Consider the following 26,685-nt stretch of genomic DNA (forward strand, 5'->3'; position numbering starts at 1 on the left):
TGCATCTTCCAAGCAGACTTTCACTGACATCCTTTTTGTCGTTTCTTTTCCGGACCTTTGGATTCCCATATGGTATCTGCGCTATCCCCTTTCTCTCCCATTAATGTTGGCCCAAACTGGGAGCTACACTTGCCATTCTTCCTTTCTTCTAGTATCATCATTCATATCTACCTAAATGGCACTGTCATGCCCCACGGCTCTCAGCCCAACCTCCTTCTTCTTGATAGGCATCTCCCATCGCTCGTCAACTTCCTCCCCTCTCCTGCCACCCCTCCTTCTGTCATCCCTCTGGCCCCTCTGCCACCTCCGACAGGTGTACTACACTCCTGTATCCCTCCCTGGAAGACCTTCAAAAGTGGCAATTTGCTCCACTTAGCTACCCTCAACTGTCGCTCTGCCGTCAAACACTCTTTGGACATATGTCACCTCCTTGAGAACCTTAACCTAGATGTCCTCAAACGCACCAAGGTGTGGTCCGCTGCCAGCTCTGTCACAAGTTTTGATTCTCTCCTCCCTGAGGGTTACAAAATCCTCTCTAAACCCATCCTAACCAGCCCAGCAGCGGAGTGGCCCTTATCTTCCCCGAGTGTATGCCTGATCCTATCATACCCACTCAGGCCTACTCCTCTTTTGAATGTCTTGCTTGTGGATTGGTGTCTCTCATGGCCTCTCCTTGACTATGGCCACCATCTACAGGCCCCCAGGCCAAATCTCCTACTATTGACTTCGATTCTCCTGATGCAGCAACTGGGCTCTTCCGCAACCTCTGTCACTCTCTTTCTCTCTCCATTCTTCCCTCCAGTCCGACGCACTCTGACGGACACAAATTGGATGCTCTCATCTTCTCAGACTTCCCCATCTCCAACCCTCTCACTGCTTCTCTCTCCTGGTCTGATCATGCTCTCTTATCCTCTCACCTGGAACTCATGCATCACCCGGCTAAGTCCCTTCCAGCACTGCCAGCCTCCTTCTTCTTCATTTGACTGATGAGGCAAGTGTCAGTTGCCACTTTTGCTGCCACCTTCACTCCCTGTCCTACTCCTTCCTCTGACTCTCACTCTGACTCTCACTCTGGCACAGGTCTTACTAACCTTCAACTCTCCTTCTCCAACACTCTGGACCTCCTTGCCCCTGTCATGAGTATCTGCATGAAACCTGCCTCCAAGTGCAACTCCTGAAATGCAAGTGCAGGTTAGCAGAGCGGAAGTGGCAGGCTTCGAGCACATCCTCTGACAAACTGGCCTGCCACCTGCTTAAAAGGCAATACAGACTCTCCATCTGCTCAAAGAAGAGGGCATATATCGAAGCATGCATCTCCATGGCCACTGACAACACAGCGAAACTTTTGTAAATCTGCATGGTACTCACCAACCCTAATGCCGTCTCCAATTCTTACCTGCCTTCTCAGGCCCTCTGCACTTCTCTGGCCTCTCACTTAATTTCTAAAACTCAGGACATACTCTCCTCACTCTCCTCTACTCCCCACCTTTCTCTCCCACCTTCTCCCTTGCCTCCCTTGGCCCCCTCTACCCTGCCCTCCTACTCCCCTCTTTTTCGCCCATAATACCTGATGAGGTTTCTAGACAAGTCCACTCTATGAAAGTCTCCTCCAAACAGGTGCTTTTCTGCTCCTCTAGATCTATCAAGGACAACATTGTCTCCCTTGCTCCAGCCGTAGCCGATTTCTGCAATCACTCCTTTGCGACTGGATCCTTCCCTTCACTCCTCAAGCACTCCCTTCCTTAAACACCTTGTGCATCCTCTTCTAAAAAAGCCTCCTGCCAACCCCTCCTGTTCAGCCAACTACCATTGTATCTCCAATACCCCCTTCCTGGACAACTCTTCAAGAATCTGGCTATCTCCCAGTTTATCCATCACACTGAATCTGCCGGTTGCACGGAAACTGCTCTCCTGAACACACATGATGACTTGCTTTCTAATCGCAATTTCAGCTCTCCTGCTGTTATCATCCTTCTTGATCTTTCCTCTGCCTTTGATACAGTCAATCATGCCACCCATATAAATCGGCTCTGTGACACTCTTGGCATCATGGACCTGGCACTGGACTGGTTAACCTCCTTCCTCTCGGACCATCCTTCCCAGCTTCAACTGGGCCTTTAATCTCCACCATCTTGCTCTACACTTGTTGTGTGCCTCAGGGCTCTATCCTCTCGCCTGGCTTTTCAAAATCTGTCTGGCCCCTCTAGCCCATTTGATCTCCACCTTTTATCCTAACTTCCAGTGTGATGCGAATGACACACAGCTCTCCTTCAAGCTAACCTGCTCTTCCTCTCACTTTCCTGACCAAATTTCTGCTATTCAGGCATGGTGCACTACTAACAATATATGCCTTAATGTTAGTAAGACAGAGATCCTTCTTATTTGGATTCCTGCTCCCACTTTCCCTCCCAAACTCTGGCTGCCCTCCATGGGCCCACTCCCTGTACCCTTCTTTTTGGCAAAAAAAAACATTGATGTTATCTTCAACTCCTCTCTATCATTCTCTCCTCACACCTGAGACCTGGACAAGAAGGCCCACTTTCAGCTGCACCTCCTTAGAGACATTCTCCATTTTCTCACCTTCTGCCAGAAACTCAATGTCTCCAGTGCTCTGGTTCTCTCCAGGCTGAACTGATGCAACAGCATCTTCCATAATCTGACTAACTCCTCCCTTTGCCCCACTTCTACTAATGCAGAATGGGACTGCAAGACTTATCCTTGCCCTCAAGCCCAGGGAATGCATCTCTTCATCCCTTAAATCTTTCCACTGGCTCCTGGTTGCTGAGAGGATCAAGTCCAAGACCCTCTGCCTCACCCACAAGGCATTCCAGGCACCTTCGACCCCGGTACATGCAACTCCCTCTCCCTAAATACCTCCCTGCTATAGCCCTTTGGTCTTCTAACTACATCTCTCTGCATATCAGATGCTTTTCTTAGTAGAGAGTGGGGGATAGAAAACTCTCCTGGCACTTCCTTCTCACTGGCCCTTTCACCCTGTTCCTACACTTCCCCCAAGCCTCTCCCCAACACTTCTCGTTAATGGACTTGCACAATCTGAATGTCAGAAGCCCTAGTATGATTGTTATTTTGTTGGCATCCCTGTTCCCCCACCCTCTTGTTGCACTTCGAAACACTTGTGTATAGGTGCATTATAAATAACAAAGGCACAAATAAATAAATAAATAAATAAGCAAATATCACCATTCTTTATTTTGACAGAAATGGCAAACACACTTGAGTAGCTAGAAGAGCACTTTCCTAAAGAATAAATGAGTGATGATGACATCTCCAATGGTGAACAATATATGTTTGACTGCAAACAAATAATGTGGTATCTGCATGAAATAATCAAATACAAAAATGCCTAATAAGAAATTACCAAATGTGTTTGGTTGAATCTGTTCAGTATTTTTGTAGATGTTAAATGATATATAGATTTGGGGTGGGGTAAGGGTAAAGGTGAAGATAGAAGTGGAAAGGGGGGCTGCTAGGGGTCCCCCCCACATTATTAAAAAAACAATTAGACCAACAAAATGCAGTCATTTTTCATTAGGTATTTTTTTTTTTGGGCAATTCATGGTAATCCAAATAATGTAACTTATACAGAGCTTATTGAAACATTAATTTCTTATTTTTTTTGTAGAAACCACACCACAGAGTAATCGTGGAGAACCTCAACAACCACAAAGATAATCACAGAATGAAATCATGAACCTGTCTTTCAAAATAGATGAACTGAGCAATGACTTTAAAGACTTTATGATTACAATCATGTCATTATAAATCTTAATTATCACTGCCCTATTTGCACCTGTCCCCTTTGAGCCCAGCAATCACCTCAAGCAAATTGAGAAAACATAAATGACAGACGGTTTGATGAAACATCTCTCCCTCCCTCTCCTGATGATGACTTTATACAACATCCAAATACTCCTATGTATGTTTCCCAGTCGGATTCCCCATCCCTTTATAGTATGACTTTTTTGGATGTTATTGTATTGTATTGTATTGTATTTTAAGCACCAATTAATAGTCTGCGGACTATATATATATATATATATATATATATATATGTTGGTGTCTCCATACATCCATCACTGCAATGTCACTGCAATCTCTGATGTTCACGGATGTTGCGCCTTGCCTGACATGTCTGTTCTCACATGGCACACTTTTAAATAGTCTGCGAACGTACTCGCCCCATTGCAGACGTCACTGCGCATTCACCTGCCGGCTTTTGGCGCTGTGGTCCGCGGACATCATTCAGGCATCATGGACATCCCCTGATGTCATCATCTGACCGCACCCGTGGGGCATAATGACTTGTATGCAATCAGTGTCCGGACTGTATTTTCCGCCAATCTAGGATGTTTCAAGTTAAAACTTTGCCATTCCCCACCTCCTAGTAACAATCTTAAGACTTCTATCAACTTCTATCAACTTTCTACAATTTTTCACGTCACCGCACCCATGTGTCATAATGACGTGCCCACGATCAGTGTTTGTGCTTCATGGACATTTTGAAACTGCATTTTCAGCCAATCTAGGAAGTTTGAAGTTAAAAGTGTACCCTTCCAGAGCTCCGAGTGCCATTCTTAGTTGACCTCTCAACTTTTCACAACTTTTCAAGTCCTATTTGAAACTCCTCAGTCCACAGACAGGAGAAAGGTCCTTGGCGTTTCCTCTGAAGAGACTCACCGATTACTTTTAGTCATTCTCAATCTGCCAGAGATCCTGAGAGCATCCTGATTTGGGGAGCTGCTTGGATAGCTGCAAGAGAGAAATGGCATCTGTTATGGCCATCCCTCCTCCCAGGGGCCACCACAGCCACCACCTACAAGGCATGAAATTGTCATGACTCACAGAACGCGCCCCTTCTGGACTTCCTGGTCCTTGTCACGTCGGGGTTTGCATTCATTGTTTCTCCCAACATGGCCGTATCATGTGACACGCCACGCACCAGCCTTCACGGCGCATGTAGTACGTTCCATAAATATGCCACGCCCCTGCGGGCCCGCGCATCTCAATGCTATTGCGAAGTAGCGACCAGACGTGTGCTCCGTAGCTCGCGGTATTATTCCCTTGCTTCTTCCACCCTAACCCAATTCTAGTCCCTTCCTCCCTTTCTTGATTCCTGGACTCGTGTGCTAGTTGCGCACCCTGTTATTTCCTGGATTCCGGGACCCTTGCTTCCCGGTACTTGAATGCACGCTGGAGTCGGAAGAGACTCGTGCAGCCTTATTCAAGACTCGAGCAGTACGCAAGAAAGCATCGATCAAGAAACCCAGCAAAGATCAAACTCAGGTGAGAAGGGGGGAACTCCTTGACAGAAATGGGGAACAGGGACACTGCAGCAGAGGAGGAGGAAGAGGAAGATGAAGATGAGGTAGAGGAGGTACATACCATGAGCATGTGCATGGAATCATGGGTGTGGTGCTTTTTTACCAGTATAGGAAGTGTACAAAAGGCTGGAGCCACACTCCTTTAGTACTAGCTCTTTGTGCTGCCACACCCGCACATGCCACCAAGGTGCTCTGAGAAAGGCTTTTCCTTTCTCAGGCAGTAGGCTCACCTCCTCTACCCCATCTTCCCTAACTGCTCTTGCCACCACACAATCTACTGTTGTGTGGCAAAGGATTCCTCCTGCTGCCTCGCAGGCCATACAAGAGGTTCTTGATCCTTTCCTTTTTGGAACAACAGTTCTCTGCATGTACTAAGACACAGTCTTCTGCAGAGAAGAGCAGATTCAAAGTGCCTTTGATTCTGCTGTTATGGAGCACGAGAAGCACTGACCCCTACTTTAGATTTAAGCTTAGGCCCAACATCATCTTTTGTCCATCTGCCCCTCTTTATCAGTGGTTGGTGCCCCTTCTCTCCCTTCCCTCCCACACCTTACCTCCTTGCCTCTCCCTCGAGGAAAAAAAGAAAAAAACCCAAAACAACAAAAGAAATCCAAAACTACCAAAGAAAGGTTCAAATGGGAGCCACCTTTCACAGTTAAAAAATACACACTTTTATAGACTCCATCTACTTTACATTTTCGGTAAAGTAGATAGACTCAATAAGCTTCTCCAACATTTGCTTCAGCATTATGTTCTATGTTAATGGAAATAATGGAGCTTTGTATACTAGAGATAAAGAAACATTGACAGAAATAATTTTCTGTCCCAAATACTTTTCTCTAGCATCTAAAATAACAAACATAAAACTTAACGTTCATGGTTAGTGTTTCAGCCATACTCAAGACTTTCACACTTCCATACACATTACATGATCCAACACCATAACTTCCTTGGTCTTGTCTGACTCTATTTAGTCAGTGGATAGTATAATAGCTCGCAGACTTCACAAAGAATTACAAGGGTAATTTAAACTCAATAAAACATTTTCACTCCACAATGGTGGCTCTTAAAATAACATTTAAAAAAAAAATACGTACTGTACTTGCAAATGCTGTACTGAACTTATTTGCTTTACAAAAACTGCTTCAAACTTCCTTTGTGGTTTTAGTTTATATGTACTATAGCTACTAACAAATGCTTGACTACATATTTTACATGTTCCGTTTTCATTTTTTCCACAACTGTTTCAAGACATTCTGAACATTGGAAAGAAATATCAAATTTCCAACATCTGTTAAATGTACCCCATCTCTTTGAACAATATTTACCCCATCTAACTTTATCTTCTTTGTGGTAAGATGCCATTCCTACTTCTCATTAAAAAAAGCACAAACAGATTTATTACTGAGAATCTACTGTTCATTTTATGACAGTGAATGCGTGATTAGCACTTTAAAATAGCCCTATTTTTAACAAATGTTGAATTCCTGCTAGCGTTTTAAGACTTTGATTTGAAAATGTATTGGTTTTAAATCATATCTTTTAATTGCATTTGAGTGTTTAACCATTTAATTTGAGGGGTTTGCTTTCCATTGTTTTTACCGTGTTGCAAGGTGGGTTAGGCTTTCACGTTGCTTGCATCATGGCATGGGACCAAACTACAAATCCCTTTATTATTGTAGTTTGCTGAGGAATATATTTGCATTTCAGGTGCTAGTGCCGGTGCGAGAGGGACCAGCCGGTCTGTGGCGTTCCGTGCTGCTCAGTGGTGCCCACGACTCCTGATCGGACTGTTTCGTACACAGCTACCGTAATCCATATTCTTTTAGAAGTATGCAGGCAATGGCATTGATTAAACTGATCTTTCGCTTAGAGCACGCACATCAGCCATATGGCACGATAGTTCGAGGAGGCTGAAACTATTTCCTTGCCACAAGTAGCCATTTCGAGGCCCCCCAGACATGGCAGCACTTACAAACTGCAAAGCATCAGTCTCTGACAAAGCGCATCCTTTAACATCTGCAGTTTGTAAATTTGATATTATTAATAGACAGGAAGCTGAAAGATATACACTAGATCAGTCAATCACACTCACTAGGAAGCAGAAGGACACGGACGTGATGCTACTAATCCTCCACAACCCAGACTACTAGATAAATAAAGGCACATATTTGAAGACTAACTTCAGTACTCGCCTGAAAGTACTTTTATTGAACACTAGGTCACTTTGGAAACATGCTTCAGCCACTTACATATCAAGATATTGATGTCTGTGCTCTCACTGAGACTTAGTGTCAGGCTGCAGCAGGACCTATGCTGACTCTAGCTATTCCATCCGGCTATGATATCTTGTGTCCGGACAGACTTGATGGAAGAAGGGGTGGGGTTGCTTTTATCCTTAAAAGCACACTTGATGTATGGAGGACCGAGACACCCGACATTAATGATAGTGAAGTGATGCAGATTAAAATTAGAACCAATGCGGAAATTACCTATTATATGTTCCAGGTTTATAGACCTCCATTCTCCATGCCAGATTTCTCTACACAGCTGTGTACCAAGGCTGTGGTCAAGGGGTAATATAATATCTGGCTGGGGAATAGGTGTGACCCTCATGCCAAATGTCTTGAGGATACATTGGGGATCTTGGCTTCTTACAACATGTTAATATGCCAACACACATTAAGGGGAATACCCTAGACTGGGTTGCCACATACAACACTTCTACTACAGATCCAATGACCTATCCATGTCCCTTGTCTGATCACCTTTTCATACACTTCACAATTTTGTGTGAAGGGCACCAAAATAAAAGGGAACTGAAAAAAGCAACTATAATATGAAGGAACCTGAAGATACTCACTATAGAGGCAATGGAACCTTGGTTGAGACCACTGGCAGAGAAGAACTTGATCAGGCAGATGATTTTTTTTTTTGCGTATCAGCAAACACTAGAAAAAGCAACACATATTTTAGAACCACTGAGAAACAAGCATGTGGTGGAAAGACATGGGAATGCTTAGTTCATGCCTGATAGGCAAAAACATAATACGGCTAAAATCAAGTGGCTGAACTCAGAAGTCCTCGCACAACGATTATCATAAGGAGGCTCATATGACAGCAGCAAAAACACCTTCAATGCCAGGATAGATAAAGTATAGAAAACTAATTTTGGCAAGGGGGGGGTGGCGAGGTTCAGCGCAAGGACCTGTTAGGCTTATGTGTAGTGAGAGGCGCTGCAGGTGAGTGCAGGGGGCGGGACTTGCCAAGTCTTCCGCCAGGTAAGTAGGATTAATTACAGGTTTTGCAAACACACTGCGCACAGACACTAGTTAAGACCACATTGGTATAGTAGTTTTAATTAACACTAGGCTACCTTAGTGTTAATTAAAACTACTATACCAACGTGGTCTTAACTAGTGTCTGTGCGTAGTGTGTTTGCAAAACCTGCAATTAATCCTAGATAAAGTATAGTGTGAGTCCAAGGAACTCTTCAAAATTTCGAAGGAGCTAGAAATTCCAGGCCTGATTAAATTGAATACGGTTATCAAGGATGCTGCTTGGTGCACTCCCATACAGGAAACAATGTGTGGAAAACTCAACAGTATAAAACTCAACATCGAAAAAAATAAAAAGGATTATTGGCCCTATAGCAGACAGCTCAGCCCCTGTAACATGCACACTCTTGACACCTGAAATTCAGTTCTATTTTAAACATATTACAGAATCGGAATGTGCAGTACCTATTTGCGATCTAAAACCAACAATGTGCAAGGGGTATGTATGCCCTGCAATAGTAATAAAAGCATGCTCTCCCCTGCTGATTAGGACTTTGTGCAAATGTTTTAATGCCTCATTTAGAGAAAGCTATGTGCCAACTTGCATCCAGAATGCTTGGATTATGCCCCTATTAAGAAAGCCTGGTCTGTGTCCGGATACACCAACTAATTACAGGCCCATTACTAATACACCTTTTTTGATGATGATCCAGGCTCATGTCAATTGGGGATCCATCTGAAGACAAACAGGATTCTGAATAGGTGGCAGTCAGATTTTAGGTAGAGCCATGACACAGAAATGGTTCTATTAGACTTGAAATCCAGATTGTTACAAATCATGGTTAAGGAGCAAACTGCACTTCTTATGCTATTGGACCTTTTCACTGCCTTTGACCTGGTGGGCCATGTACTATTGGTAACCAGGTTGAGGGAGGTGGCATGATTTTCAGAGAGCGCAGCTCAATGGGTTAACTCATTTCTGAGTAATAGATGATGCAGAGTCTTCAGCAAGGTTGCTGAAGCTCAACCTGTACTTTTGACATATGGCTTACCTCAGTGGGCTTGTCTAGCTCCCGCTCTTTATAGTATGTTTACTGAGCCACTCTTTAGCCTAAAAATAATGTTGCCTTTACCAATTGTGCTGATGACACGCAATGTGTCATCCCTCTGTCTGTTAAGCAAAAAAGCAAAAAGATGATCAGGAAACCATCAATAAAATAAATGGACTCATCCAGTTATGGATGATTAACAATTGTTTGGCAATGCATAAGGAAAAAAACTGAGCTGATAGTGGTTGGTTCAGAGGTGAAGATACACACATTGGGAACAGACAACACTCACTTCCAAGTGGCAAGATGTAAGATCAAACTAAAGAAAAAGTTAACATTGGGGTTTACCTGGACCCGAAACTGAATTTTTGAGGGCCCAGGTGAGCAGCCTGGTCTCCTCTACCCCATATTACATCAAGTTGCTAGTGCAGCTTTGTCCATTTATCTCAAAGGTTAAATGTGAAACAGTGGCAAGAGCTATAATCAGTTCTAAAATTGCTTGTGGGCATAGCCAAAAGAGAATTTACTCGACTGCAAACCATTGAGAAAAGTGTGGTGAGAGTAATCACTGGTCTAAAGAGAAGGGATCATATATCCCATGCCAGGCATAATTTACACTGGCTACCGATAGAGGAAAGAATTAACTTCCGTCAACTGGTGATTACCCATACATTTCTCACTGGGCCTAGCCCTCTGTATCTGAGTGAAGCATTGGTGAGTAAATCGAGTATCAGGACACTAAGATCAAATTACAGCAGTCAACTATACATTCCAGCTTGTAAATTGACCCAGGTGAAGAAATGTGCATTCTTCATGGAGGCTCCTAGAGCGTGGAATGCTATTCCTCTCAATCTTAGGGAGCTAAGTTCGACTGTAGTGTTCCAAAAAAGACTGAAGACCTTGCTGTTTAGATAATGCCCTCTTGGCAGATGAACGGAAGCATTGGTGCTGTCCTGCATTTCATGGGCTATATTTCTGATATTTAGGCCCGTTTCGTTGTTTCAATTGTTACATGTTGTCTGCGTCTTACAGGAATCAATAAAAGATCCAGACAGCACGTGCAAGTCCGTGGACTATTGCAGTCATCCGCTGACACCATCGTACTACGCAGCCCTTCTACCGTTTTTACTTTTCTGTTTGTCACACTCCCTCATTGGCTACTTACAGTCACACATCCATCCACCAATCACATTCAAAAACTCTACCTGTAACCCTGTCACCTCAGTTCAACACGTCAGATGTACATTTCAACTTTCAGAGTACATGTCTGCTGTCATTCACAGTCTCCTGCATCGGAAACTACTGTGTCCAAGAGTTCTATTTGCAGATTCACCAATATCTAAATCTAACAAGACATACTACAGGTATGCTTATATTTTTTTTAAGTATTATTTTCAACACCTTTCTAATTATATATATAGGGTTCCTGCCTGTTACCCTTTAATAAGCATCTCAATAAGCATGTTTTCTTTTTTAACCATTACTATCAAATGCCATGTATTGCAGAATTCTGCACCTGCTCACATTAAGTAGCAGTTACTTACATGTACTGGCAACATATTGGACTCCCTCACACCAACTGCCACTTACCAGTGTTCGACACACCTTTCCCAACTGCATTTTCTTTACTTGTAAAAAAAAAGTTACAAAGAGTGCAGCTCCAAATGCATGTATGCATTCTTTGATTTTTCAACAAAATGTTCCTAAAATTAAAACAACAGCATGTATCCTTATGTATACCTATCATATTGTCCAACCTTTGCCATCACATCCTTTATAGTGCCACCATTCTCCACCTGCTCACATATATGTTTTATAGTGCCAATGTATGTATACATGTTTTCCCTTTCAATAAATTCCTATTACAAACATGGAAAACTAAATTCAACACATGTTCTTACACAAAAAACACTAGTCTTTTGCAAACACTACTACAACAAGCATGTACTACAACATACACTGTTGTAACTGCAACGTTCTATGGTATTACCACTAGACCACAGTTCCCCTACTGTTTAAAAACACTGCAACACATTACAAATCTGTTGCACCACAATGAGGGCACTTTCCATGTTAAAAGCACCAGGAAAAAAATTGCCCAACTGCAAAAAAATACATAATCCATTAATTTTTGCATCAAGGCAACATTACTGTACAGCTGATTTTATTCTATATTAGTCATACTGCGAACTTTACTGTGCTGTAAAAAATCACTAAATATGCACCCTTTTCACACTAAGCCATTGTTTACCCTGTTGCCTATAAAATGCCAAACTGCAATTGTCATAGTGCATTTGTTTCAACAACACAGTTAACATACTTTGGCACTCCACATATAACACAACTTTATTCACAATTTTCTTCAAATAACCCCTCCTACCTTAATAAATATCAACCTTTGCTACTAAAACTACTTCACCATTACCACATACACCAACTAACTTTCTTTTACAATGTCAGGAAAAAGAAAATTGACAAAGACAAATACCAAACAAAATAAACTCTTCATGTCCTAGAAAGTAAGTATATTATTATAGCATGTATATCTCTCTAAGTCTAATGACATACTTTCACTATATATTAGCCTAGCATATTCTCTTCTACTCAACAATATTGTATTCTCTCTTACTCGTTCTATTGCAGAATTCACACTCTTTGTAATCCTATCTCAGCATTGTTCTTTATTCAATACACCACCAATTCCATATTGCCTAACAACACAATGGTCTCTCATAAAATTCTATACCATAATTTCATTTCTTTATTCTTCCATATCTCTATCGACCTCAAGTTCCCAATTCCAACCCAACAACTTTCACAGTCAATGCATTCCAAATTAATAACACACATTACCACACATACACACTCTTCCTCCTCCTTTTGAATTACACCCACACAACCCTCATACTGTTTGTCCTGGACCAGGGTGAGGCTCTCTTGTCCGTGCCTTAGTTTTACTGCACACTACTTACAATATTCTGCTGCTACATTAATTGTGATTTTGCTAAACAACCTTAAAGCGATTATTTTTTAAACATTTTATGCTATTTTAGTCTGTTTTTAAAGTTATATGTGTGGGGTTTTTAGCTGGGGGCTGTGTTAGTGTTAGAGTAACACTTGCCGACTGGAAAGTATTTCCTCACTCTCATTGCTGCGTCGTGCTCCTGCTCACTGGAATGCATTTAAAAGCAGCCTGGAGCAGATGCGGGGGAGAAGCACCCTGCGAGCACGACAAGAGTGCGCTGAAGCCGTGCGAAAGGCAAGCGCATCTATACGCGTCCGGGCGCATAAGAGGCCATGGGACCCCCTATTGCAAAATCCACCAGTGCACGACGGCTTGGTGAAAACACTGCAAGAAAAGGGCACTGTAAACTGGCTCCACTCGTTACTTGCCTACCAGCAGGAGTCCTGAGTGAAAGCCTGGATGGTTTAAGAAAGCCAATCTACCCCCTCTGTGAACACCAGGGTGGGAATGTGTCCTTTAGAGAAGGGCAAATGGGAGGGGGAGAAACAACAGGCCCTAAGAGGGACTGCTGATTAATGTGAGATCACGGGGGCACACCGCTATGAAATTCACAATATACTTGATGATTTACCCCCTGACATCTTTTGTATGACTGAGACAGGTTCTCTGCCATTTCTGACCCTGATGTCTGCCAGATGTTACCCAGCGATTATGTTGGGGTGGTGGCCTTGCCATAATAATGACCCCTCACTCAAATGTCAGGCTATTCCTCTTGACCCCTCACTGTGTTGTGAGCTTTTCTGGTTAGAGTACAGGTAATGTCTAATGTGTCAATTCATTTTCAGTTGATCTACAGAGTACCTTCACACAGTTGAGCCAATTTCGATTTGGAGCTCAGACAGCTGGTGGCTGACTTAGCTCTTAACAACTCAAAGCTGGTTCTACTGGGGAATTTTAATGTCTATGCAAAAAATGTGATTGCTTTGTTAGCTGACCTTTCCCTTGCTTTGTGTAACCATCTGCCTACCCACTGCACTGGGAATACCTGTGACCTTATTTTTGTGGAAGCTTTTCTCATCACCACCTTCTCCCCCTTCCCGATACTTTGGTCTGATAACTTTCTGGTGTCCTTTTGGGTTACCACACCTCATCATCCCACAATGACCTCTCATGGACGTCAGACCCAGCGGTTTTGGAGAAGGATTGACCACGCTAGGGTGGCAGATCAATTGATTCAGACTAATAGGAAACTACTGACTAGTGGGCAAGACCCAAGTACTTCTCTTCTAAATACCCTGACAGAGGTTGCTGATCTGGTAGCTCCGGTGGAGTCCAGATTTGGGTGTTCAAAGCTTTCTGCGCCATGGTTTAACCCTAATGTTTGGGCCCAAAAACAAATATGCTGTCGCCTAGAGAGGAAATGGTGGCTTAAATACTGCAAAGAATCACGTAATAAGTATAAACAAGCAGTACTTTGCTACCATGAGATGATCAGCATGGAAAAAGCAAAATGTTATGCTAACAGGGTTACGGAAGCAGCTTGCTGCTCCCGGGAGCTATTAAGAACTCTCCATGTACTCTAAAATAACAACCACTAGACCCACAAACCCAGTGTGATGCCATTGATGTTTTTTTCTCAGAGAAGATTGAGGGGTTTTGGCAGGCTAGTGGGTAACAAAATGTACACAAGCAGTAACCGGCGGGACTGTCTATCCACCCTAAGGAAGTTAGAATTGATGACGCAATCATGGCAAAGGACTTTAAATCTCTTAAATCAGCATCATCCGCTGACCCAATACCCCTGCACATTTTAAAAGCATTAACCCCAAAGGTTATTACACTGTTCGCAGCAGTCTTACAATACTCCATTTCCTTGGGTGAAATTCCCACTCAGTTAAAGCAAGCGTTGGTCTCTCTGCTTTTAAAAACCCTAGTTTGGTTATAAATTATCACCCTATATCTCTGCTACTGGTTGTGATGAAGATGATGGAGGCTGTGATTACACCTGTCTTTTCTCGATTCCTGGAGGTCAGCAATTGTTTGCACCAGTTTCAGTCAGGTTTCTGTCCCACGATGGCCAAAGAATCTGTTATGGTCTCTCTCCTGGATGATTTGGCTCTTCTCCAGGACTGCAGAGTTGTCCGGGTATTGATTCTTCTCGATCTCTATGGAGCTTTTGACACTGTAGATCATGGCAGTCTGGTGTCCTGCCTGGAGCAGACAGGGGTTAAGGACTCATTACTAGCATGGTTTAATTCCCTTTTAGCGGTGCACATGCAAATGGTCTCACTTCAAACATGACATTCCCCTCCACACATTCTCCCATATGGGGTTCAACAGGGGTTGACTTTCTTCCCTCTTTTGTTTGATCTTTATCTGCGGCCTTTGGCAGATCTTATTGCAAAGTTCAGTGTCCTTTTTTACACCTATGCTGACTACACCCAATTAGTGTTTCGGCAAGACTCCCCATCAACTGATCCCCTTGCTTAGCTGAGAAACTGCCTTTCTGCTATTGGCAAGTGAATAGCCGCCAAATTGCTAAAATTAAAAGGAGAAAAAACTGAAGTGTGATAGCTCTCAGGCCGATGCTGGTCTCTGGAGTTTTCAGTTTTGGCCACACTCCATGGGCCCTTGTCCAGCGCCCAGTACGTCAGTAAAAAGTCTTGGTGTGAGGCTTCTGCCTAATGACTCCAGAGAAGCCCAGGTTACAGAGGTGTGCAGTGCCAGTTTCGGCAAACTGAAGGTCTTGAAAAAGATCCTGCCCTTGCTTCCAACTACTAGCTGCACACAGATTGTCACCTTGACAATAATGGGCTTGCTGGACTACTGTAGTGGAATCTATCTGGGGCAGCCAAAGAACCAGATGCAGCAGCTTCAAATACTTCTGAATGCAGCAGCAGTTCTATCTTGATGTTTGTGGGAAACGGGGTCCTACTGTCACTGCCTCCTGGTGGACTGCATCGCCAGTTGGACACTTTTGCGGACTTTTGAAGAAAAAATGGATTTACAATAAATGTACAAAAAAACAGCTTTGGCTCTTAGAGGGATAAGAGGGATAAGAGGGAAACATTGGCTGGAATTAACATAGCAGCATTAGGTGAAGCACAAATTGAACAAATCATTTGACCACAAATGTTGAAGAATTAATGAAGATTGTACATGGGGGAGCAGATACAGAAGGCAGGAATCACCCAATTTACATATAGTGTTGCAAAAGCCAATTACAAAGGGTTACAAAGCACAGGCACATCAAACTGCAGCCTAAAGCGCATAACTATGGGGGTGGTGGTAGCCTCTCTAATTTATCAGTAGCCGAAAGTACATTTCTGGAGAGCCTACTGGGTTTACCACCGCCCTCCCTAAATGTCCAGGTTTTACTTGAGCCGGACTTAAAGTCTGTTAAAAATTATGCCTGGCAAAACCAGTTTCCTTTTGGCTTAGGCTATTGAATAATGTGAGTCTTCTAAAATAATGGGGTGGTGGTAGATGATATAATGACACAGGAAGGAGCAATGAGCATCCCTTGGTTATAATCTTTAAAAAGGGAATTACCTTCCAGCCAAGCAGAATCAGGGCTATGAAGATTACTTGGACCTAATGTCTCCCAAGGTGATGACAACTATCTTGATTAAGGCACATCTGGGCGTATTGCTCCTAGCTGCTGTGAGGGCCAGGTGGAACACCAAATCTAGTCCAGTCTGCTCTCTCTGTTGAGGCCCTCGGGAAGATGTGGCCTCTTTTCTCCTTTTTTGCCCTAATTATGCCGGACCCAAGGAAATAATCACTTATACCTTTTTGTCCAATACTGTTACTGCTGTTACTGAGGATGTACTACTCTGCCTAGAAGCTAAAGGGCATGGCGAATGAGGGTGAAATGTGTGAATTAGTTTCTAAATGTATGGAGTCGACTCATGACCTCACCTTCAAGCTAGCACTAGCAACAGGGAATCTCCGGTGTGTATGCTGCTCTGTCTCTGGATCGAACACAGGCATATTGGCATTCTAGGAGTTTTACAGTTCTTTACCATCTTTTTGAAGGGGCCTGGAAAATGCTGCTACTACCCTGTACCTGTTGAACCATCATGCACTCTAGGCATATTTGCAATTTATGAAATCAATTGTTGCTTAATAATTATATGTTGCTGAATATGAAGGGACATGGAAAATGCTGCTATTACTCTGAACTTACAGAACTATTGTCAGAGTGAATTCTCAGAAATGTGCTAATTCCCTTCTAACTTAGAGACCCCCATCTCTTTTTGCTGGACTCTAGGACTTTTAATTTTGATCCTGGAGAGAATGAGACATTTTTCCCACTCTCTCATGTATTTTTCATTGAATTGAAAACTATTTTTCTTTTTTTTTTGTTTTTTTGGAGTCTGACACACTACATAGGCATAATCTTTTTACATTGTGTCACACAGCACCCTCAGTGCAGTGGCACAGGGAAGTCTTTCAGATAACCCAAAGGTTTAAATACCTTCTCTTGGTTAAACTATTTTTTCCAAGAGCAGTGAAGTGCAATTGATTTCACTTGAATTTGTAACTTTCTTGACCCTGCACACACTATCATACCATAGGGTGCAGGAGGGATTACTTAGTATCCCCTTTTTCTAGTTTCTCATGTAACATTAATACCCTTTCTACAGTTAATGGCTAGTGGCAGTCGTTTACCTTTTCCTATCATTGTGTGTTTGTACCGCAGGCTGCAATTGCATCTGCAGTAAAGCACCCATGGGTGCCCATTTTGTCAAAAAGGCCCGGTCTTTTTTTTTCACCATTTCTTGTTGGAAAGGACTTTCTTGAGGTTTACACTGTACGACAAACCAGGTTTGGTCCCTTTGCTCATTTTGTCTTTGGTGAGGTTCACTGGTGAAGCATGCCTCTGGCTCCAGCGTGTCTGGCAGGGCAGGAAGTGAGGGAGGTGCCCAAAACTCCCTGTGCTTAATCCCCTTGGTTACAGAAATGCACCCAAAGGTGATTGGCTAGCTGGCTGGCTGTCTTCGGGAAGATAGCCACTGTGCTGTGTAATTGACAGCTAGGCTACAAACAAATGGGAGAAACCTGCATAAAAGTTGAGGTCTTTTGCTTGGAAGGCAGGGTCGACCACTGGAAAAGGAATCTGAAGAAGAACTTGGAAGAGACACTTGCTGCAACTCCTGGACCGTTGGTTTGCCCGTTGAAGCCCTACTGCATTGCTGAATCTCCAAATTCGCCTCGACTAGTGAAGCCCTGCAAACGATGACTTCTCCCCTCGGGTTGGTGGGACCAATCGACCTCAAGACAAACTCATCTGGAAATCCTCTCGGAGCTGGCTGTACTTCCATTGCTGCTGCAGGAACCGATTGCCAGGGAGAGGAACACCAGAATCAAGTGTGTCGTCTTTAAGTCAGACCCAGGAAGATCCACCAGACTCCCAGGAAGCAGGACTGACCAAGCCTGAGCCACCTCAACAGAGTGCTGGACCCCAGATGGGAGGGAAACCCATAAGGTATCCGAGAACCCCAGTGATCTATTGTGAGAAGCTGAAACCGCGAAGTGCCGCTGATCTGAAGTTTGCCCATTGATGTCGCTGACCTTCAAACCGTAGTGCAGGAGTCCCCAGATGTCCTCCCTCCTGTCTCCACGACTGAGGCCCAGGAACAACGGATCTGCCATACTAAAACTGGATCAGAATCCAGCTGGAATCAATTTCTTCAGACCTAAGGTACTGTAAACTTAGGGGTACGTATCTCTTGTCATGCATCTTTGCTAGCTCTCAGTTGAGTCTTGTCTTGGTTGCCCTTGTTTGTTTATTTATTTGTTTGGTAATGCGCACCAAGCCCTAGGATAGACGGGTGCAACAGAAACAAGAAATCTTAAAACTTAGTTACAGTGCAAAGGTAGCAATACATAGAACAGTGATTGCAATCGGAGTAAGATACAGGTACAAGATACATTAAATACAAAGCAATGGTCTTGGTGAGTCAAGGAAGCATTATCATGAATATCAGTATATTCACACCTACATATACACATATGTATATACAACCTTAGATGTCTACATTATCGTATATCCATATTGCATACAAATATGACAAAGACGACCATGCGCGTACAGTTAACCAAACTACAGTGTAGTTAGGTGTAAAGAAAGGGTCGTGTAGGGGCTGGAGAGATAGGACTGTAATTTGTCAGTTATGTGTCATTGGTGTGTAGCCAATTGAGTATCTTATGTCTGAATTTAGGGTAGGGTTGTTCTAGTCTGAGGTCAACTGGTAATTTGTTCCAACATTGTGCAGCTTTAACAGGGAAACTAGTTCCTCCTGCTGTCAAGCGTTTGAACCTAGGAATCTCCAACATAAATGATTTGGCAGATCTCGTAGGGCGGGTAGCTGTTCTCCTAGTAATTGTATCCATTAGGTATGGAGGTGCTAGGTTATTCAGGCATTTGGCGGTGAGGGATGCTGTTTTGAGGAGAATTCTGTCCGTTATTTTCAGCCAGTTTACCTCTTTCCTGAATTCGGTAATATGCTCTCTGTAGGGGATGTTCAATGCTGCCCTCAGGGCATCATTATTCTGCAGTCTTTGAATTTTGTCTGTAATATATTTGTTGGCTCCTGAGTACAGGGCATTACAGTAATCTAATCTTTACATAATAAGAGCATTGGCTAGTGTGGTGCAGCTCGCTCTCGAGAGGTATGGTCTGGAGGCTCTGATAAGTTTGCAAGTGTACGTTGTGGATGAGGCGAGGGAATTGACTTGCTTTTTAAGAGTGAGAGAGGAGTCCAAGTAGAATCCTAAAGTTTTAATCAATGTTAAAGGATGTGTAGTTTGGGCTGAGTTTTTGGATATTGGCTTCAGAGCCTAAGATTAGTAGCTACGGTTTTTCGTCATTCAGGTAGAGGCCATGGGATACCATCCATGCCTGAATGAGGGTGTATATTTTGTTCACCAAGGCTGAGTCCGCCTCAAAGTTGCCTGAACGGGGTATGAGGATCTGTGTGTCATCTGCATAATTAGTGTAGGTGACACCCAGTCTATCCAACTTGTCAAACAGAGGCTTGGTGAAGATATTATACATGGTGGGGGATACACAGGAACCTTGTGGGACCCCGCAGGTTATTTTGATAGGGTTGTCAGAGGCTGAAGTAGAGAAGACTCTCATGGTCCTGTCAGCTAAGAAGGATTGGACCCAAGGTATAGCATCATTAGTGAAGTTGGTGGCAGATTGGAGGTGTTTGCATAACACTACATGGTGTAGGGTATTTTGTGTAAATTTGGGGCCTAGCAGTATTTTCTTACCGCCAAAAACAAAGGTAATTTAGCAATAACTACTGCTTGCATTTAGATTGGGTTTGGCTTTATGGTGGTATAGTGATGATGCATTATTTCAGTACACAATTACATTTTGTTGGTATGCATTTTGTTGTGGTATAGTGATGAGCATAGCTTACTTTTTTATTTGTGGCCCTAATATACAAAACCGGCTTCTTCTAGCTTGGTCTGTTTGTGTGATCACTAGAGAGGCCTTGGGCCTACATTATTCAGAAACACCACATTTTCATATAGTTTGCCACCTACGGCTGTTATCACTGATTTATCTATACCAGTGAGCTATGTTTCCATAAATGATTCACAATAACATGTGGTATTATCACTAGTTTATTTACATTAGTGAGATTATGTTTCCATAGAGTATTCACAATAACATGTGGTATTATCACTAGTTTATTTACATTAGTGAGACTATGTTTCCATAGGCCTCTCTCTGCTGATTCATATACGCTCAGACTATTGCATTATATTCCACTCAGAAGCCACACACACATACCCTGAGTGGAATCACGCGCACAACAATTTATGATGGCTCATGACATTGCTTCATCTGCATAGGAAACCTGGCACATTAAACATCATTCCCTCCCCTACAGAGTATTATTTCTGGAGGCGTCAAATGAAAAACAGAGGCAAGAACACTCTTAGGCAGACTGTGTGTTATCACAATTTCATTTAAAAATGATACATTTCCATTCTTGTGAGACAATCCTCTCTGAAATAAACATAAGAGAAACAAATGCAATAACACCACGAATTTCATTTCATGTTTGCAACAAGAAAAATAAAGATTTCATCATTTGCCTTGCAACATAATAACGTGGCAGTTAAACACAGGAGAATTCCCTATCTCTACCCTGCCTGCCTGATATTAAATCATTCGTCCGGCGGTCACAATAATCTCACTCCATTTGTATATTTACCAGCTATTTGTAGCTCTCCCACACGCAATCTCCCTTGGTCAGTCGCCTTCGATGAATGAGCCCAGGGTTTTCTTTGTGTTTGAAGTTTGAAGTGCACAGCGAGAACACAGAATTCTCAAGCCGGTGCCAAGTGACTAGGAAACCCCAGTCTCTGAAGGTCAGCAATGCAACTGGGACGACCCCTCCCAGCAGCCCAGCCAGGCGATCTCACAGCAGCTCCAGCCAAGTGACCTCACTGTAGCTCCGCAAAATGTCTTCTCCCTGTAATTCTGTCAGAGCTATTCCAAAAAACCTTTGTTACCTCCCCTAAGTTTACGTAGCACCAATCAAAATTCATAGTATCGCCTCCTCCTTCCTCAACAATAGCTCACTTTTACAGAAAGCAACTGTATCTAACTGATTTCCTGGCATTTGAATTTTGCTTCCTGCAAAGACAGTGAACAGGGCAAAGAAAAATTGCACGTTTAAACAATGAATCTCAGCCTGCCTCATTTTGCACATGGAGAACACATTATAATGTTAAGGAGTTAGATTCGTGTTAGTATTTGTTAGTTAAGTTAATTAATCAAGTATCTAATGTGTCTTCTGTAAGTGAGGCATTTCAAGTGAGAAAAAAAAATGGTGTGCTTTTAAATAGGTATTGAGAAAAAAAAATGGTGTGCTTTTAAAATAGATAGCCTGTCTTCATATACATGTCCATATGTTACCCTGGCAACACATGGCTTGCTGTACCACATCACAGTAATAATGTGATCTCATGCAGTGGTGCTGCACTCCAAAACACGCTAAATTATACTACACATACCCTCCTTTTTCTGAGAATTTGGCCATGGTCCAAGCCACAATTGGAAGAAATTCAACTTGTTCCTTTTCTTTTTTTAAATCATAGCAATTCAACAAAATGAATATTGACATATGAAAAAATGAAAAATGAAAAATCACTGTTCAACCATCATAATATTAAAATTCATCTTTGAGTCCATCAGTTCTTATAAAATATTTTACATATTTCGTCCCAACGGAAATGTCCATAGTCCAGTTGAAGTCAACCATAAAACAATAAAATAATATAAATAATTAAAATAAAGAATTAACATAACAGATTAAAATAATTAATTAAAATAATAAATCTGTGAAACTCCATACTCCAGGACACTTGTCTGCCTCTGATATGTCCCGACCAGCAACGTCACATCACTTGGTTCATTTGGGGCGCTCTACCATCTTGGCACTCTTGGATGCTTTTTCCATAGGAGGCATCTCTCTTGGCATCCCGGTTACTTTGTCTTCACCTCCATCCGGAGGCAGGCATCATTTGATCTTCATCCAGGGGACTCCAGGACTCCATCGTCTCCCGTGTCCTCCGATCCCGGAACCTCCGACTAAATGTATGTTAATATTCTAAATCAAATAGAAAATAAACAAATTAATTACATAGCACAATACTAACTTCACCCTTATGCCAAAAATAAAATTATATATATCCATGCACTCCATAAATAATTTTGCCCTCTTCCTCTCGCTTTCTGAAATTAAGCACATGTTAAAGTGAAAACAAACATACATAAAATATAATTTAACATATAATACATTTTAATTTTGTAAAATAACTCCATTAGTTTCAGCCCCCATTTTTTTTTATTTCGTTTTTTATTTGTTTTATGTATACATATATATATGTCACAGTATTTGTGTTGCATCACAGTAATCAATCTCATCTATTTTTATTTCTCTGTCATTGCCCTATGACTAACCTCATTTATTTATTTTTATGTATTTAAGGGACTCTATCTGTTTCTACGCGCTCAAGTCTCCTTACCTCATGTTTGGGGTGCCATGGCTTAATTTGATTTACATGAACGAACTGTTCTGTTGCTGTTTCACCCCCAGTTTTCAAAATTTGGTACACTACGGGAGAGATCTTATCTATAATTCAAAATGGCCCCTGCCAGGCTGCCAGAAATTTGGAATTTTTCTGTTTACCTTTTCCAAAATGAAATTTATACACCTGATCGCCCACACAATACTCTTTCACTGATGTCTTTTTATCATAATATGACTTTGCACTGTCAGCAGCTCTTTCTAGATTTCGCTGTACAAAAGCAAATGCATGTTGTAAATGCTTCCTCAGTTCATCAATGTATTCATGAACTTTGGATGCGCTCACAATTGTCTGCTCATTTGTTCTGTATAGCAGGTGTTGTGGTAACACCATTTTCCTACCTGTCAAAACCTCATGGGGACTAATACCTGTTGCTTTGGCAGGAGTTGATCTGATTGCCATCAAAACCAAAGGTAAATGTAAATCCTAGCTGGAACCTGCTTCTGCTACAAATTTCTTTAATATGTTCACAACAAACCTATTACAGCGTTCAACTCCCCCAGAAGAAGCAGCTCGATATACAATATGTAATTTTGTTTTCACTCCCAATATTTGCCATACCTTACTCATTAAAGCGCTTGTGAAATGACTTCCTCTGTCCGATATTCTATTTTTTGTGGCAACCCAAACCTTGAAAATACATGATTCACCAGTAATGTGGCTGCTGTTTGCGCACTACAGTCTGGTGCAGGAATGCACTCAATCCATTTCGACATAAAACACACCACACTCAAAATATAATGATTCCCCCTGCTCGACCTCTTTACAGGTCCTACATAGTCTATTTTCATATCTGACCATGGAAGAGTTAAGCCTCTTTTCATTAATGGAGCTCTATGCATTGGTAAAGCAGGTTTAAATTGATTGGGCACATACTAGACATCCTCTAGTATATAATTCCACATCTTGGGAAATATGTGGCCAGTAAGCATAATCTTTTAGTATTTCCAATGCTTTTTGTGAACTTCTGTGGCCTGCAGTTATTGCATCATGTGCATGGTGTAGCATTAACCCTCTGAATGAAAGGGGTACCACCCACTGTATCTGTCCTGTTATGGACTCTCTAATCATTAGTCCATCCTGTAGTCTAATTCGTTTTTTATTCTTTAATAGCACCCTTAACTCTTCTTTTCCCATACAATCATTTTCTGTTAAAGGGTTTTGTTCAGGGTCTATCAAATGATCATAATAGATTCCAAAAATTCGATCATCCTTTTGTGCCTCAATCAGATCTTGATCTGGTGTATCATAACTCCATTGTACTACTGGTTGGTCTACCTCCTTTGGTGCTTTAGAACGTGTTACTGCATCAATTTTTATTTCACCAAGTAAATGTTCAATAGGTAGCAATTCTCCCATCACAGCCCCAATTTTAGCCAGCTGATCTGCCTTATCATTCCACTCCTTATCCTCTCCTGGAGTTTTTAAATGCCCACACATTTTCCTCCAGTATATTGTTAAATCATTCCCTGACACCAATTTGTCTATGGCTTGTATCATTTTTCCATGTTTCCATGTTTAGGTGGCTTTTTCTTGTATGTAATCATGCCTCTCGCTTTCCAGCCAGGTAAATATTCCACAAAGCTATTTCGTGCATAGTCAGAATCAGTCACCAGGACAATTTCACTAAATTTATTATCAACTGCAGTAGCAATTGCTTTATAAATGGCTGCCAATTCCACTACTTGACTGCTCCTAGCTCCAATTCTCATCCCTATACTGGGGACGCCTTCACATTTCAACCAGACATCTCCTATTCCTGACACTAATTGTTTATTACTGTCATTTTAAATGTGAAAAGCACAACCATCAACATAAACAGTCGGCAAATCCTTGCATGTCTTTTCATCAAAAGCTTTGTGTGGTGATTGCCCAAAATCCTGTAAACTAGATTCCACTTCTACTTCGTTTGATACATGTTCAGCTGCACAGTCATGTAGATCTGCTAAACCTTGAGCAATTGGGCTTTTTTTATTTTGGCCATATCTCACTTCTACAGGAAAACCTTGTAATGCTAGCGTCCATTAAGTGATTCTGTGCTAGGTTACCTGACCTGATTATTTTACTCTCTAAAAACTGCAATGGTTGATGATTGGTCTCAATAATTACCTTTTCTCCCTGAACAATGGGGTGGAAATTCTGTAGCGCCCACACAGTGGTCAAAAGGGCCTTTTCACATTCACTGAATTTAATTACAACTTGGGAAAAGGCCTTACTTGCATAGGAAATGGTTTTGTGATAGCACTGTTGACATACATTGTTCAGAGAAACCTATTTCTATAAAGAAATCCCTATCCTTTAATGGGTATGCCAAACATGGTGCCTTTACAAGACATTCCTTTAATTTAGCCACTGCCTCATACTGCTCTTTTGCCCATGTCCAGGGTGTATTCAGCTTTAACTGCTTAGTTAATGGTTGAGTAATTTCAGCATCATTCTCAATGAACTTCCTGTTATAGCCCGTCATTCCTAATAAACTTTTTACCCCTTTCAGATTTTTAGGGTCTTTTAGTTTTTGTATAGCCTCCACGTTCTTCTTTTGTGGGTTTAATCCATGTTCAGTCACTTCATGGCCTAGAAAATGCACCTTTTTCTTGCACCATTGTGTCTTATTTCATCAAAATGGTTTTTCAAGCTTTCATTTTTTATCAGTACATCATCCACATAAACTATGGTACCTCTTTCCGCTGCATCAGGCATGGCCTTTCTCAAAAATATTCCAAATTCACTCCCACTATTGACATACCCAAATGGAACTCTAACCCATGCGTATTGCGTCTTATCAAATGAAAATGAAAATAAATTCTGAATCTCCTCTGCCAATGGCACGCACCAATATCCAGAGGTGAGATCTAACGTGGTAAACACTTTTGAACCATGTACCTGAGCTAGGCCCTGATCAATGAATGGCAGTGGCCATCTGGATACTGGCACTCTTTTATTTAACGCCCTCAAATCTGCACATAGCCGCCATTGACCATTTGGCTTCAACACACCTAAAACAGGTGTGTTGGATGTGCTATGAATAGGCCTGATAATTCCCTGAGACTCCACATTTTTAATAATCTCTGCCAATGATTCTAAACATGCCAGTGGTAATCTATACTGGCGCACAAATATTGGGCTTCTGCTACTCCCTTCCGGTAGCGTGGCCACATGTAAATCAGTTAGACCGCAATCATAAGCATCTTTTGCAAATACATCTTTAAACTCCATAAATATCTTCCTCAGTTCATTTCTATCTTCTTCGCTGTCACATGCATCCGCTGATAAAATCTGCTCCTCTACCATTTTGGAGAATTCTGGAAAATGTTCTGGAAGGGGAATCTCTGCGCTTTCCTCTAACTGTGTGGCTGTGTCTCTCTGTAAAGCTGCCACTTTTAAATGTTTTGGCATATCAGCTACCACTTCAATGGGCTGATTTTCTATTTCATTTTCATTTAAGTTAAATGTTATGCAATCCTCTTGATGACAGCACACTGTCTCACTTGAATAATAAGGGTACACAGAATTAATTTTAAATATTCCTTTGGGTTGAGAATTCAGGTGTTCTGGCAACTCACCCTTGGCATCAACATACTTTTCAGGTATATTTCCAATCACCATGTTTTTCAGATCTGCAGTATAATGTGATTTTTGTATGGCCATTCCTAATGAGGAGTTTTCCTCTAAATGAATATCTTGACAACTTTTATTATTCACCATGATTTTTACAGACCCTTCACCGATATCTACCAATGGAATATATTCACAATCCAGGCCTTGCTGTTTTATGGATTCATTAAAGCACACAAATGCATCAGAATCTTTCATCTGCTGTCCATTTTTGCACTTCAGTGTTATTGCAACCTGTTATTGAATGCAGGGATAATAGTATCCTTCCTCAGTTGTAATTCAATTGCATATGGGACCAGCTGTGCGCAATGATA

The sequence above is a fragment of the Ambystoma mexicanum genome, chromosome 11 (assembly GCF_040938575.1).
Source record: "Ambystoma mexicanum isolate Mex_15411 chromosome 11, UKY_AmexF1_1, whole genome shotgun sequence".
In the NCBI taxonomy this organism is placed as follows: Eukaryota; Metazoa; Chordata; class Amphibia; order Caudata; family Ambystomatidae; genus Ambystoma; species Ambystoma mexicanum.